This window comes from Lathyrus oleraceus, chromosome 1 (assembly GCF_024323335.1).
Source record: "Lathyrus oleraceus cultivar Zhongwan6 chromosome 1, CAAS_Psat_ZW6_1.0, whole genome shotgun sequence".
NCBI lineage: Eukaryota > Viridiplantae > Streptophyta > Magnoliopsida > Fabales > Fabaceae > Lathyrus > Lathyrus oleraceus.
Window position 1 is genome coordinate 32,198,136 of NC_066579.1, and position 16,595 is coordinate 32,214,730.

The 16,595-nt window shown below is 22.7% G+C and overlaps 2 long non-coding RNA genes across 4 annotated transcripts; both read left to right on the forward strand.

Moving 5' to 3' along the window:
* Positions 1–2,507: 2,507 nt before the first annotated feature.
* On the forward strand, positions 2,508–15,862 carry LOC127082191 (uncharacterized). Of its 3 annotated transcripts, none has more exons than XR_007788166.1 (2): positions 2,508–2,574; positions 15,685–15,862. It is a non-coding gene; the product is annotated as an uncharacterized LOC127082191 (long non-coding RNA). The 3 variants fall into 3 exon arrangements; XR_007788167.1 differs by lacking the exon at positions 2,508–2,574 and adding an exon at positions 6,803–6,869; XR_007788162.1 differs by lacking the exon at positions 2,508–2,574 and adding an exon at positions 15,483–15,549.
* Positions 11,108–11,487, forward strand: LOC127082286 (uncharacterized). Its single transcript, XR_007788169.1, has 2 exons — positions 11,108–11,174; positions 11,310–11,487. It is a non-coding gene; the product is annotated as an uncharacterized LOC127082286 (long non-coding RNA).
* Positions 15,863–16,595: the final 733 nt, after the last annotated feature.

Genomic DNA, 16,595 nt, shown 5'->3' on the forward strand with positions numbered 1-16,595 from the left:
CGATTTGTAAAACCGGAAAAACTAGATTAAACCGTCTAAAATCATTTGAACCAAAGAACCGGAGTCGGTTTCGTTATACCGTCTGGTTCAGAAAAATACATCAAATTGACCATTTTGTAAAAAAAAAATGTCAATATTAAAACTTAACATGCATTCACCAACCACAAAAAATAATTATATTTTCTTACATCCATACAAACTTCTAAGTTTCGTCACATCGTTATAGTTTTTCTTTCAACTACACTGTATCATCATCACGTCGTCTCTTTCAAACATAATCACGATGTCCAGCTCAATGTTAATTGTCGTTTAATTCAATATTGTTTGTTGTTGTCAACTATAACTTATTTGTCTTAGTTCAACTCGATTTTTTTTGTTTAATTAAGTATATTGTATTCTTAATTTTTTGTATTCTATTTTATTTAATTTATGTATTCTTAGTTATTTGAACTTTATTTTACTTAGTATCTTATATTATTTTAATTTTGGTTTGAATTAGCTTAACTTATTTTATTATAATTTTTTAATTTGTTCAAATTATTATTAAATGAAGATGAAATGAATTGTGCAACTATGTTGTGTTATTATATGTGCTATTGGTTTTGTTGTATTAAGTTTGTAATTGATTTTTGAAATATTTATTTTATTATGTTGTGAACATGTGATTATGTCTGACATATCTATGAATATTAGTTTATTTAATAAACGGTTCAACCGTAACATTAACCGATTGAATCAATTGAACCTTAAACCAGAAATTTCACCGGTTCGATCTTCGGTTCAATTTTTAAAACATTGATGAACCTATAAAAATTGGCATTTATAGGATATGTCACATAAAATTTATATATTCATATATATGAAACTAATTTATTTGACCAACAAATTATTTGATAAAATATAATGTACATAATCTATTTCAAATTAATATTTATTAACTTATTCTATAAGTTAGTCTGATGTTCTTATCCTCTTAATATTAAACACAATAACATTGAAATAAAAGTGAAGATTTCTAATTTGAAATATATCGGCATGAAGTTAAAATTTCCAAAATGGCACAACAAAAACTAATCGAGGTAATACAATTCATTGATAGAACAAAACGTTAGGTTTTGTAAAAATAATTTTCATAAATAAATTAATATTTATTAGTAGACAATACACTACTTGTAACAATCATGGGCTTTATGAGAGATTAAAAACAAAAGCGATTGGATTTTAAACCAATGGTTTAGGCCAAGATATTACATTCTGGAAAAATAGTAGAAAAATAAATTTTAATAAATTTTATTTAATATTTATTAATAAGGATATCAAATTATTGTTTTTTAAGTTTGGAATATATTTTTCTCTTATTTTATCAATATTCATATAATACAGAAAAACTTAAGTGTTGCCCAATATTTTTTATCAAAATAATACTTAAAAGTAATATTGTTGTTTAAGTTACAGAAAATACAGAAAATATTGTTATTCCGAATTAATATATATATTTATTTTATATTTAATTAGAAGATCCCTTTCGTTCTGATAATATCTTACACATTAATATTTAAATTTTTTTTGACTATTTTCAATTTGAAATGTGTTTCCATCTATTTTAAATTTTCCATAATGATATATAAAAAAAAAATTAGCAAATACAACTCCTTTATAGATTGAATCATTAAAATTTTATAAAATAAGTTAAAATTTGTGGTTAAAAAATTTCAAGATAAAAAATTGTTAAATTTTCCAACAGTATTTTGTTAGATTTTTGGACAACTGAAAGAGTTTTGTTTCTAAATTTCACTGTTGGATATGAAAGACGTTGTAATCACATAATATAGAGAAAAAAAATTTATAACTATTCAAAAAAAATTACATTTTATTTTGTACCATTGGATGGGAAGACATTGTAGCCAAAAAGATGTTATAAAGATATTATATAGACTAAATTCTCAGCATTTGTAGATTAATTATGGGATCTACATAAAGCAATTCGGAAAATAAAATTTCACTCTTAAAAGATATTGAGAAATAAAATTATCAAATTCTTTGTTTTGAGTTTAGAAACTATTTAATATTCATGACAATTTAATAAATGACTAAAAAATGTTTTACTACTAAAGAGATGTTATTAAAACATATTAAAGTTGACATTTCAATGGCTTTTTTTTACACAGACATTTAATAGGTTATGTCGTATAACACTTGTATATTTATATGATGTTTAATTCTGAACAATAATGTATCCCATCATTATATGGTATGAATAAAAATTTAAATCTATCCCAAAAATAGTTTAATTTTTGAGAAATTATATAATTAAAATAATATTTGGAAATTTTGTGTAGTATTATTCATTGGGTCGATTTAAAAAAAGCATATAAAATAAATAAAAAGATTTAAATTAAAAGATTGAATTTTCAACAATCAAAATAATATCTTATTTCATAATTCAATTCCCAAAGTCCTTATAAATAGGCTCTTGCAAGATGTTTACTTCAACATTTAAAAATAAAATGGCATCCTACAAGACTCTCTTTTTAACCATTTTGATTATTTGCATTGCTTCAGGCATGGTTGCCGGTAATTATCTATTTATAAAACTCAATTTGCATTGCTTCATATTCATTGTTATGTTTTTAATTAAATTATCTATTTATAAAAAATAATCTTATCAACATAATTTTATATATTATTGCTAATGGAATGAAATGATAGTTTCAGGAGCAGGCGGAAAATTATGCTTCATATCGAATTTTTGTCCAACTGCACCAGAACAGTGTGACCATTTTTGTAAAGGATCATTGGGCAAACCAGGTGGCTCGTGTTTAGGGGGTGAATGTTGTTGCAATTTGTAAAGTTTGAATACAAAATAAACAATTTCTTTGCTTGTTTCTTTCTTTGTTTGAATACATTCATCTACCAACACTCCATCTGAAATTTACATAAAAAAAAATTTGAAGTATCAATCATGTAATTTCATTTTAAATATTTATTTTTATAATTTCTATTGATTAATTGGTATACAAATTTAATAATTCTCAACACTAAACTTATATTTAATTATTGTATTTACAAATTATTTAATTAATAGTTGTTATGGATTTTATAATTATAGTTATAAAAATAATGAAAAACATCACTAACTTATAAAAATAATCTACCATAAACTTCACATGACAAAATATTCATATTCCTTTAAAGAAAAAGGTGCGATATTTTGTTTTTATTGAGACTGTGGAAATATAATATAAACTATTTTTTAATGTATGACATTTATTATTCTTTAAAAAATATATCAAATAAATACTTGTCTAATAACAGTAGATTTTAGCATTAGTTAATAATCAAAAATACAAATGACATCCATTATTTTTGTAAAAATAATAATTAAAATCTAATTTTGGGGTTTAAATTATCATAAAATCTCATCAAGTTATTTGGTCAATTGGTTTGAATTATAATAAAATATATTCAAATTATTTGATCAAATATAGTGAAAATAATATATTTTTAATAATTATATAATTATTTCATTAATAAAATAGACGGATGTTCTCAACCTCATGCTATTAAACACAATGGAACAACAAAATATATTTTAGGGAACACAATTAATTTATAGATGGAATTATTAAAGTTTAATGAAAAAAATTTAAAAATAAATTTGTTAAAGAATAACTTAATATTTATTACCTGGAAAATACTCTACTTTACATATTTAATAGATTATTAAATGATTTTTTTAACTTTCGAGTAGTTTTTATTGGTTTTTTTTTATGGATGCGTAAGAATTAGAGAAAAATCCATATATTGGCCAATATTTTTATTAAAATACTACCTAAAATCCATCCGTAAATATTTTTATTTTATTCTATAATATTGATTATGAAAGATATTTTATTAAATAAAAATATCATCGAGATTATATGATATGCACTTGAAGAAGAATTATGGGTTCTACATAAAGTAATTTTAAAATTAAGATTCATTTTAAAAAGAAAACCAGAAAGAGAGTTATAATATTTTAAAATCAAGAGTTGAGAAAATATTTCACATTATTAATCGTGACTAATAAAAGAGATCTTAATTGAACGTATAAAAGTTGGAATTTAATAGGATATGTCGTATAAAATTTGTATGTTTATATGTACGAAAATAATTTATTTGAACCCAGTATTTTAAAATTGGATCGAACCGGTCGGTTCAATCGGTTTGTCCGGGAATCGGAGATGAATCCGGTTGGGTCAACCTTTCAAATCCGCTACTGGATCAAAACCGGAGTAAAATCGAAAAAACTAGATTGAACCGGCCGATTTGTAAAACCGGAAAAACTAGATTAAACCGTCTAAAATCATTTGAACCAAAGAACCGGAGTCGGTTTCGTTATACCGTCTGGTTCAGAAAAATACATCAAATTGACCATTTTGTAAAAAAAAATGTCAATATTAAAACTTAACATGCATTCACCAACCACAAAAAATAATTATATTTTCTTACACCCATACAAACTTCTAAGTTTCGTCACATCGTTATAGTTTTTCTTTCAACTACACTGTATCATCATCACGTCGTCTCTTTCAAACATAATCACGATGTCCAGCTCAATGTTAATTGTCGTTTAATTCAATATTGTTTGTTGTTGTCAACTATAACTTATTTGTCTTAGTTCAACTCGATTTTTTTGTTTAATTAAGTATATTGTATTCTTATTTTTTGTATTCTATTTTATTTAATTTATGTATTCTTAGTTATTTGAACTTTATTTTACTTAGTATCTTATATTATTTTAATTTTGGTTTGAATTAGCTTAACTTATTTTATTATAATTTTTTAATTTGTTCAAATTATTATTAAATGAAGATGAAATGAATTGTGCAACTATGTTGTGTTATATATGTGCTATTGGTTTTGTTGTATTAAGTTTGTAATTGATTTTTGAAATATTTATTTTATTATGTTGTGAACATGTGATTATGTCTGACATATCTATGAATATTAGTTTATTTAATAAACGGTTCAACCGTAACATTAACCGATTGAATCAATTGAACCTTAAACCAGAAATTTCACCGGTTCGATCTTCGGTTCAATTTTTAAAACATTGATGAACCTATAAAATTGGCATTTATAGGATATGTCACATAAAATTTATATATTCATATATATGAAACTAATTTATTTGACCAACAAATTATTTGATAAAATATAATGTACATAATCTATTTCAAATTAATATTTATTAACTTATTCTATAAGTTAGTCTGATGTTCTTATCCTCTTAATATTAAACACAATAACATTGAAATAAAAGTGAAGATTTCTAATTTGAAATATATCGGCATGAAGTTAAAATTTCCAAAATGGCACAACAAAAACTAATCGAGGAAATACAATTCATTGATAGAACAAAACGTTAGGTTTTGTAAAAATAATTTTCATAAATAAATTAATATTTATTAGTAGACAATACACTACTTGTAACAATCATGGGCTTTATGAGAGATTAAAAACAAAAGCGATTGGATTTTAAACCAATGGTTTAGGCCAAGATATTACATTCTGGAAAAATAGTAGAAAAATAAATTTAATAAAATTTATTTAATATTTATTAATAAGGATATCAAATTATTGTTTTTTAAGTTTGGAATATATTTTTCTCTTATTTTATCAATATTCATATAATACAGAAAAACTTAAGTGTTGCCCAATATTTTTTATCAAAATAATACTTAAAAGTAATATTGTTGTTTAAGTTACAGAAAATACAGAAAATATTGTTATTCCGAATTAATATATATATTTATTTTATATTTAATTAGAAGATCCCTTTCGTTCTGATAATATCTTACACATTAATATTTAAATTTTTTTGACTATTTTCAATTTGAAATGTGTTTCCATCTATTTTAAATTTTCCATAATGATATATAAAAAAAAATTAGCAAATACAACTCCTTTATAGATTGAATCATTAAAATTTTATAAAATAAGTTAAAATTTGTGGTTAAAAAATTTCAAAATAAAAAATTGTTAAATTTTCCAACAGTATTTTGTTAGATTTTTGGACAACTGAAAGAGTTTTGTTTCTAAATTTCACTGTTGGATATGAAAGACGTTGTAATCACATAATATAGAGAAAAAAATTTATAACTATTCAAAAAAATTACATTTTATTTTGTACCATTGGATGGGAAGACATTGTAGCCAAAAAGATGTTATAAAGATATTATATAGACTAAATTCTCAGCATTTGTAGATTAATTATGGGATCTACATAAAGCAATTCGGAAAATAAAATTTCACTCTTAAAAGATATTGAGAAATAAAATTATCAAATTCTTTTATTTTGAGTTTAGAAACTATTTAATATTCATGACAATTTAATAAATGACTAAAAAATGTTTTACTACTAAAAGAGATGTTATTAAAACATATTAAAGTTGACATTTCAATGGCTTTTTTTACACAGACATTTAATAGGTTATGTCGTATAACACTTGTATATTTATATGATGTTTAATTCTGAACAATAATGTATCCCATCATTATATGGTATGAATAAAAATTTAAATCTATCCCAAAAATAGTTTAATTTTTGAGAAATTATATAATTAAAATAATATTTGGAAATTTTGTGTAGTATTATTCATTGGGTCGATTTAAAAAAAGCATATAAAATAAATAAAAAGATTTAAATTAAAAGATTGAATTTTCAACAATCAAAATAATATCTTATTTCATAATTCAATTCCCAAAGTCCTTATAAATAGGCTCTTGCAAGATGTTTACTTCAACATTTAAAAATAAAATGGCATCCTACAAGACTCTCTTTTTAACCATTTTGATTATTTGCATTGCTTCAGGCATGGTTGCCGGTAATTATCTATTTATAAAACTCAATTTGCATTGCTTCATATTCATTGTTATGTTTTTAATTAAATTATCTATTTATAAAAAATAATCTTATCAACATAATTTTATATATTATTGCTAATGGAATGAAATGATAGTTTCAGGAGCAGGCGGAAAATTATGCTTCATATCGAATTTTTGTCCAACTGCACCAGAACAGTGTGACCATTTTTGTAAAGGATCATTGGGCAAACCAGGTGGCTCGTGTTTAGGGGGTGAATGTTGTTGCAATTTGTAAAGTTTGAATACAAAATAAACAATTTCTTTGCTTGTTTCTTTCTTTGTTTGAATACATTCATCTACCAACACTCCATCTGAAATTTACATAAAAAAAAATTTGAAGTATCAATCATGTAATTTCATTTTAAATATTTATTTTTATAATTTCTATTGATTAATTGGTATACAAATTTAATAATTCTCAACACTAAACTTATATTTAATTATTGTATTTACAAATTATTTAATTAATAGTTGTTATGGATTTTATAATTATAGTTATAAAAATAATGAAAAACATCACTAACTTATAAAAATAATCTACCATAAACTTCACATGACAAAATATTCATATTCCTTTAAAGAAAAAGGTGCGATATTATGTTTTTATTGAGACTGTGGAAATATAATATAAACTATTTTTTAATGTATGACATTTATTATTCTTTAAAAAAATATATCAAATAAATACTTGTCTAATAACAGTAGATTTTAGCATTAGTTAATAATCAAAAATACAAATGACATCCATTATTTTTAGAAAAAATAATAATTAAAATCTAATTTTGGGGTTTAAATTATCATAAAATCTCATCAAGTTATTTGGTCAATTGGTTTGAATTATAATAAAATATATTCAAATTATTTGATCAAATATAGTGAAAATAATATATTTTTAATAATTATATAATTATTTCATTAATAAAATAGACGGATGTTCTCAACCTCATGCTATTAAACACAATGGAACAACAAAATATATTTTAGGGAACACAATTAATTTATAGATGGAATTATTAAAGTTTAATGAAAAAAATTTAAAAATAAATTTGTTAAAGAATAACTTAATATTTATTACCTGGAAAATACTCTACTTTACATATTTAATAGATTATTAAATGATTTTTTTAACTTTCGAGTAGTTTTTATTGGTTTTTTTTTTATGGATGCGTAAGAATTAGAGAAAAATCCATATATTGGCCAATATTTTTATTAAAATACTACCTAAAATCCATCCGTAAATATTTTTATTTTATTCTATAATATTGATTATGAAAGATATTTTATTAAATAAAAATATCATCGAGATTATATGATATGCACTTGAAGAAGAATTATGGGTTCTACATAAAGTAATTTTAAAATTAAGATTTATTTTAAAAAGAAAACCAGAAAGAGAGTTATAATATTTTAAAATCAAGAGTTGAGAAAATATTTCACATTATTAATCGTGACTAATAAAAGAGATCTTAATTGAACGTATAAAAGTTGGAATTTAATAGGATATGTCGTATAAAATTTGTATGTTTATATGTACGAAAATAATTTATTTGAACCCAGTATTTTAAAAATTGGATCGAACCGGTCGGTTCAATCGGTTTGTCTGGGAATCGGAGATGAATCCGGTTGGGTCAACCTTTCAAATCCGCTACTGGATCAAAACCGGAGTAAAATCGAAAAAACTAGATTGAACCGGCCGATTTGTAAAACCGGAAAAACTAGATTAAACCGTCTAAAATCATTTGAACCAAAGAACCGGAGTCGGTTTCGTTATACCGTCTGGTTCAGAAAAATACATCAAATTGACCATTTTGTAAATAAAAAATGTCAATATTAAAACTTAACATGCATTCACCAACCACAAAAAATAATTATATTTTCTTACACCCATACAAACTTCTAAGTTTCGTCACGTCGTTATAGTTTTTCTTTCAACTACACTGTATCATCATCACGTCGTCTCTTTCAAACATAATCACGATGTCCAGCTCAATGTTAATTGTCGTTTAATTCAATATTGTTTGTTGTTGTCAACTATAACTTATTTGTCTTAGTTCAACTCGATTTTTTTTTTGTTTAATTAAGTATATTGTATTCTTAATTTTTTGTATTCTATTTTATTTAATTTATGTATTCTTAGTTATTTGAACTTTATTTTACTTAGTATCTTATATTATTTTAATTTTGGTTTGAATTAGCTTAACTTATTTTATTATAATTTTTTAATTTGTTCAAATTATTATTAAATGAAGATGAAATGAATTGTGCAACTATGTTGTGTTATTATATGTGCTATTGGTTTTGTTGTATTAAGTTTATAATTGATTTTTGAAATATTTATTTTATTATGTTGTGAACATGTGAATATGTCTGACATATCTATGAATATTAGTTTATTTAATAAACGGTTCAACCGTAACATTAACCGATTGAATCAATTGAACCTTAAACCAGAAATTTCACCGGTTCGATCTTCGGTTCAATTTTTAAAACATTGAAGAACCTATAAAAATTGGCATTTATAGGATATGTCACATAAAATTTATATATTCATATATATGAAACTAATTTATTTGACCAACAAATTATTTGATAAAATATAATGTACATAATCTATTTCAAATTAATATTTATTAACTTATTCTATAAGTTAGTCTGATGTTCTTATCCTCTTAATATTAAACACAATAACATTGAAATAAAAGTGAAGATTTCTAATTTGAAATATATCGGCATGAAGTTAAAATTTCCAAAATGGCACAACAAAAACTAATCGAGGTAATACAATTCATTGATAGAACAAAACGTTAGGTTTTGTAAAAATAATTTTCATAAATAAATTAATATTTATTAGTAGACAATACACTACTTGTAACAATCATGGGCTTTATGAGAGATTAAAAACAAAAGCGATTGGATTTTAAACCAATGGTTTAGGCCAAGATATTACATTCTGGAAAAATAGTAGAAAAATAAATTTTAATAAATTTTATTTAATATTTATTAATAAGGATATCAAATTATTGTTTTTTAAGTTTGGAATATATTTTTCTCTTATTTTATCAATATTCATATAATACAGAAAAACTTAAGTGTTGCCCAATATTTTTTATCAAAATAATACTTAAAAGTAATATTGTTGTTTAAGTTACAGAAAATATTGTTATTCCGAATTAATATATATATTTATTTTATATTTAATTAGAAGATCCCTTTCGTTCTGATAATATCTTACACATTAATATTTAAATTTTTTTTGACTATTTTCAATTTGAAATGTGTTTCCATCTATTTTAAATTTTCCATAATGATATATAAAAAAAAAATAATTAGCAAATACAACTCCTTTATAGATTGAATCATTAAAATTTTATAAAATAAGTTAAAATTGTGGTTAAAAAATTTCAAGATAAAAAATTGTTAAATTTTCCAACAGTATTTTGTTAGATTTTTGGACAACTGAAAGAGTTTTGTTTCTAAATTTCACTGTTGGATATGAAAGGCGTTGTAATCACATAATATAGAGAAAATTTTTTTATAACTATTCAAAAAAAAATTACATTTTATTTTGTACCATTGGATGGGAAGACATTGTAGCCAAAAAGATGTAATAAAGATATTATATAGACTAAATTCTCAGCATTTGTAGATTAATTATGGGATCTACATAAAGCAATTCCGAAAATAAAATTTCACTCTTAAAAGATATTGAGAAATAAAATTATCAAATTCTTTTATTTTGAGTTTAGAAACTATTTAATATTCATGACAATTTAATAAATGACTAAAAAATGTTTTACTACTAAAAGAGATGTTATTAAAACATATTAAAGTTGACATTTCAATGGCGTTTTTTACACAGACATTTAATAGGTTATGTCGTATAACACTTGTATATTTATATGATGTTTAATTCTGAACAATAATGTATCCCATCATTATATGGTATGAATAAAAATTTAAATCTATCCCAAAAATAGTTTAATTTTTGAGAAATTATATAATTAAAATAATATTTGGAAATTTTGTGTAGTATTATTCATTGGGTCGATTTAAAAAAAGCATATAAAATAAATAAAAAGATTTAAATTAAAAGATTGAATTTTCAACAATCAAAATAATATCTTATTTCATAATTCAATTCCCAAAGTCCTTATAAATAGGCTCTTGCAAGATGTTTACTTCAACATTTAAAAATAAAATGGCATCCTACAAGACTCTCTTTTTAACCATTTTGATTATTTGCATTGCTTCAGGCATGGTTGCCGGTAATTATCTATTTATAAAACTCAATTTGCATTGCTTCATATTCATTGTTATGTTTTTAATTAAATTATCTATTTATAAAAAATAATCTTATCAACATAATTTTATATATTATTGCTAATGGAATGAAATGATAGTTTCAGGAGCAGGCGGAAAATTATGCTTCATATCGAATTTTTGTCCAACTGCACCAGAACAGTGTGACCATTTTTGTAAAGGATCATTGGGCAAACCAGGTGGCTCGTGTTTAGGGGGTGAATGTTGTTGCAATTTGTAAAGTTTGAATACAAAATAAACAATTTCTTTGCTTGTTTCTTTCTTTGTTTGAATACATTCATCTACCAACACTCCATCTGAAATTTACATAAAAAAAATTTGAAGTATCAATCATGTAATTTCATTTTAAATATTTATTTTTATAATTTCTATTGATTAATTGGTATACAAATTTAATAATTCTCAACACTAAACTTATATTTAATTATTGTATTTACAAATTATTTAATTAATAGTTGTTATGGATTTTATAATTATAGTTATAAAAATAATGAAAAACATCACTAACTTATAAAAATAATCTACCATAAACTTCACATGACAAAATATTCATATTCCTTTAAAGAAAAAGGTGCGATATTTTGTTTTTATTGAGACTGTGGAAATATAATATAAACTATTTTTTAATGTATGACATTTATTATTCTTTAAAAAAATATATCAAATAAATACTTGTCTAATAACAGTAGATTTTAGCATTAGTTAATAATCAAAAATACAAATGACATCCATTATTTTTGTAAAAATAATAATTAAAATCTAATTTTGGGGTTTAAATTATCATAAAATCTCATCAAGTTATTTGGTCAATTGGTTTGAATTATAATAAAATATATTCAAATTATTTGATCAAATATAGTGAAAATAATATATTTTTAATAATTATATAATTATTTCATTAATAAAATAGACGGATGTTCTCAACCTCATGCTATTAAACACAATGGAACAACAAAATATATTTTAGGGAACACAATTAATTTATAGATGGAATTATTAAAGTTTAATGAAAATAATTTAAAAATAAATTTGTTAAAGAATAACTTAATATTTATTACCTGGAAAATACTCTACTTTACATATTTAATAGATTATTAAATGATTTTTTTAACTTTCGAGTAGTTTTTATTGGTTTTTTTTTTATGGATGCGTAAGAATTAGAGTAAAATCCATATATTGGCCAGTATTTTTATTAAAATACTACCTAAAATCCATCCGTAAATATTTTTATTTTATTCTATAATATTGATTATGAAAGATATTTTATTAAATAAAAATATCATCGAGATTATATGATATGCACTTGAAGAAGAATTATGGGTTCTACATAAAGTAATTTTAAAATTAAGGTTCATTTTAAAAAGAAAACCAGAAAGAGAGTTATAATATTTTAAAATCAAGAGTTGAGAAAATATTTCACATTATTAATCGTGACTAATAAAAGAGATCTTAATTGAACGTATAAAAGTTGGAATTTAATAGGATATGTCGTATAAAATTTGTATGTTTATATGTACGAAAATAATTTATTTGAACCCAGTATTTTAAAAATTGGATCGAACCGGTCGGTTCAATCGGTTTGTCCGGGAATCGGAGATGAATCCGGTTGGGTCAACCTTTCAAATCCGCTACTGGATCAAAACCGGAGTAAAATCGAAAAAACTAGATTGAACCGGCCGATTTGTAAAACCGGAAAAACTAGATTGAACCGGCCGATTTGTAAAACCGGAAAAACTAGATTAAACCGTCTAAAATCATTTGAACCAAAGAACCGGAGTCGGTTTCGTTATACCGTCTGGTTCAGAAAAATACATCAAATTGACCATTTTGTAAAAAAAAAATGTCAATATTAAAACTTAACATGCATTCACCAACCACAAAAAATAATTATATTTTCTTACACCCATACAAACTTCTAAGTTTCGTCACATCGTTATAGTTTTTCTTTCAACTACACTGTATCATCATCACGTCGTCTCTTTCAAACATAATCACGATGTCCAGCTCAATGTTAATTGTCGTTTAATTCAATATTGTTTGTTGTTGTCAACTATAACTTATTTGTCTTAGTTCAACTCGATTTTTTTTGTTTAATTAAGTATATTGTATTCTTTATATTTTGTATTCTATTTTATTTAATTTATGTATTCTTAGTTATTTGAACTTTATTTTACTTAGTATCTTATATTATTTTAATTTTGGTTTGAATTAGCTTAACTTATTTTATTATAATTTTTTAATTTGTTCAAATTATTATTAAATGAATATGAAATGAATTGTGCAACTATGTTGTGTTATTATATGTGCTATTGGTTTTGTTGTATTAAGTTTGTAATTGATTTTTGAAATATTTATTTTATTATGTTGTGAACATGTGAATATGTCTGACATATCTATGAATATTAGTTTATTTAATAAACGGTTCAACCGTAACATTAACCGATTGAATCAATTGAACCTTAAACCAGAAATTTCACCGGTTCGATCTTCGGTTCAATTTTTAAAACATTGATGAACCTATAAAAATTGGCATTTATAGGATATGTCACATAAAATTTATATATTCATATATATGAAACTAATTTATTTGACCAACAAATTATTTGATAAAATATAATGTACATAATCTATTTCAAATTAATATTTATTAACTTATTCTATAAGTTAGTCTGATGTTCTTATCCTCTTAATATTAAACACAATAACATTGAAATAAAAGTGAAGATTTCTAATTTGAAATATATCGGCATGAAGTTAAAATTTCCAAAATGGCACAACAAAAACTAATCGAGGTAATACAATTCATTGATAGAACAAAACGTTAGGTTTTGTAAAAATAATTTTCATAAATAAATTAATATTTATTAGTAGACAATACACTACTTGTAACAATCATGGGCTTTATGAGAGATTAAAAACAAAAGCGATTGGATTTTAAACCAATGGTTTAGGCCAAGATATTACATTCTGGAAAAATAGTAGAAAAATAAATTTTAATAAATTTTATTTAATATTTATTAATAAGGATATCAAATTATTGTTTTTTAAGTTTGGAATATATTTTTCTCTTATTTTATCAATATTCATATAATACAGAAAAACTTAAGTGTTGCCCAATATTTTTTATCAAAATAATACTTAAAAGTAATATTGTTGTTTAAGTTACAGAAAATAAAGAAGATATTGTTATTCCGAGTTAATATATATATATATATATATATATATATATATATATATATATATATATTATTTTATATTTAATTAGAAGATCCCTTTCGTTCTGATAATATCTTACACATTAATATTTAAATTTTTTTTGACTATTTTCAATTTGAAATGTGTTTCCATCTATTTTAAATTTTCCATAATGATATATAAAAAAATAATTAGCAAATACAACTCCTTTATAGATTGAATCATTAAAATTTTATAAAATAAGTTAAAATTTGTGGTTAAAAAATTTCAAAATAAAAAATTGTTAAATTTTCCAACAGTATTTTGTTAGATTTTTGGACAACTGAAAGAGTTTTGTTTCTAAATTTCACTATTGGATATGAAAGACGTTGTAATCACATAATATAGAAAAAAAAAATTTATAACTATTCAAAAAAAATTACATTTTATTTTGTACATGGGAAGACATTGTAGCCAAAAAGATGTAATAAAGATATTATATAGACTAAATTCTCAGCATTTGTAGATTAATTATGGGATCTACATAAAGCAATTCCGAAAATAAAATTTCACTCTTAAAAGATATTGAGAAATAAAATTATCAAATTCTTTTATTTTGAGTTTAGAAACTATTTAATATTCATGACAATTTAATAAATGACTAAAAAATGTTTTACTATTAAAAGAGATGTTATTAAAACATATTAAAGTTGACATTTCAATGGCTTTTTTTTACACAGACATTTAATAGGTTATGTCGTATAACACTTGTATATTTATATGATGTTTAATTCTGAACAATAATGTATCCCATCATTATATGGTATGAATAAAAACTTAAATCTATCCCAAAAATAGTTTAATTTTTGAGAAATTATATAATTAAAATTATATTTGGAAATTTTGTGTAGTATTATTCATTGGGTCGATTTAAAAAAAGCATATAAAATAAATAAAAAGATTTAAATTAAAAGATTGAATTTTCAACAATCAAAATAATATCTTATTTCATAATTCAATTCCCAAAGTCCTTATAAATAGGCTCTTGCAAGATGTTTACTTCAACATTTAAAAATAAAATGGCATCCTACAAGACTCTCTTTTTAACCATTTTGATTATTTGCATTGCTTCAGGCATGGTTGCCGGTAATTATCTATTTATAAAACTCAATTTGCATTGCTTCATATTCATTGTTATGTTTTTAATTAAATTATCTATTTATAAAAAATAATCTTATCAACATAATTTTATATATTATTGCTAATGGAATGAAATGATAGTTTCAGGAGCAGGCGGAAAATTATGCTTCATATCGAATTTTTGTCCAACTGCACCAGAACAGTGTGACCATTTTTGTAAAGGATCATTGGGCAAACCAGGTGGCTCGTGTTTAGGGGGTGAATGTTGTTGCAATTTGTAAAGTTTGAATACAAAATAAACAATTTCTTTGCTTGTTTCTTTCTTTGTTTGAATACATTCATCTACCAACACTCCATCTGAAATTTACATAAAAAAAAATTTGAAGTATCAATCATGTAATTTCATTTTAAATATTTATTTTTATAATTTCTATTGATTAATTGGTATACAAATTTAATAATTCTCAACACTAAACTTATATTTAATTATTGTATTTACAAATTATTTAATTAATAGTTGTTATGGATTTTATAATTATAGTTATAAAAATAATGAAAAACATCACTAACTTATAAAAATAATCTACCATAAACTTCACATGACAAAATATTCATATTCCTTTAAAGAAAAAGGTGCGATATTTTGTTTTTATTGAGACTGTGGAAATATAATATAAACTATTTTTTAATGTATGACATTTATTATTCTTTAAAAAATATATCAAATAAATACTTGTCTAATAACAGTAGATTTTAGCATTAGTTAATAATCAAAAATACAAATGACATCCATTATTTTTGTAAAAATAATAATTAAAATCTAATTTTGGGGTTTAAATTATCATAAAATCTCATCAAGTTATTTGGTCAATTGGTTTGAATTATAATAAAATATATTCAAATTATTTGATCAAATATAGTGAAAATAATATATTTTTAATAATTATATAATTATTTCATTAATAAAATAGACGGATGTTCTCAACCTCATGCTATTAAACACAATGGAACAACAAAATATATTTTAGGGAACACAATTAATTTATAGATGG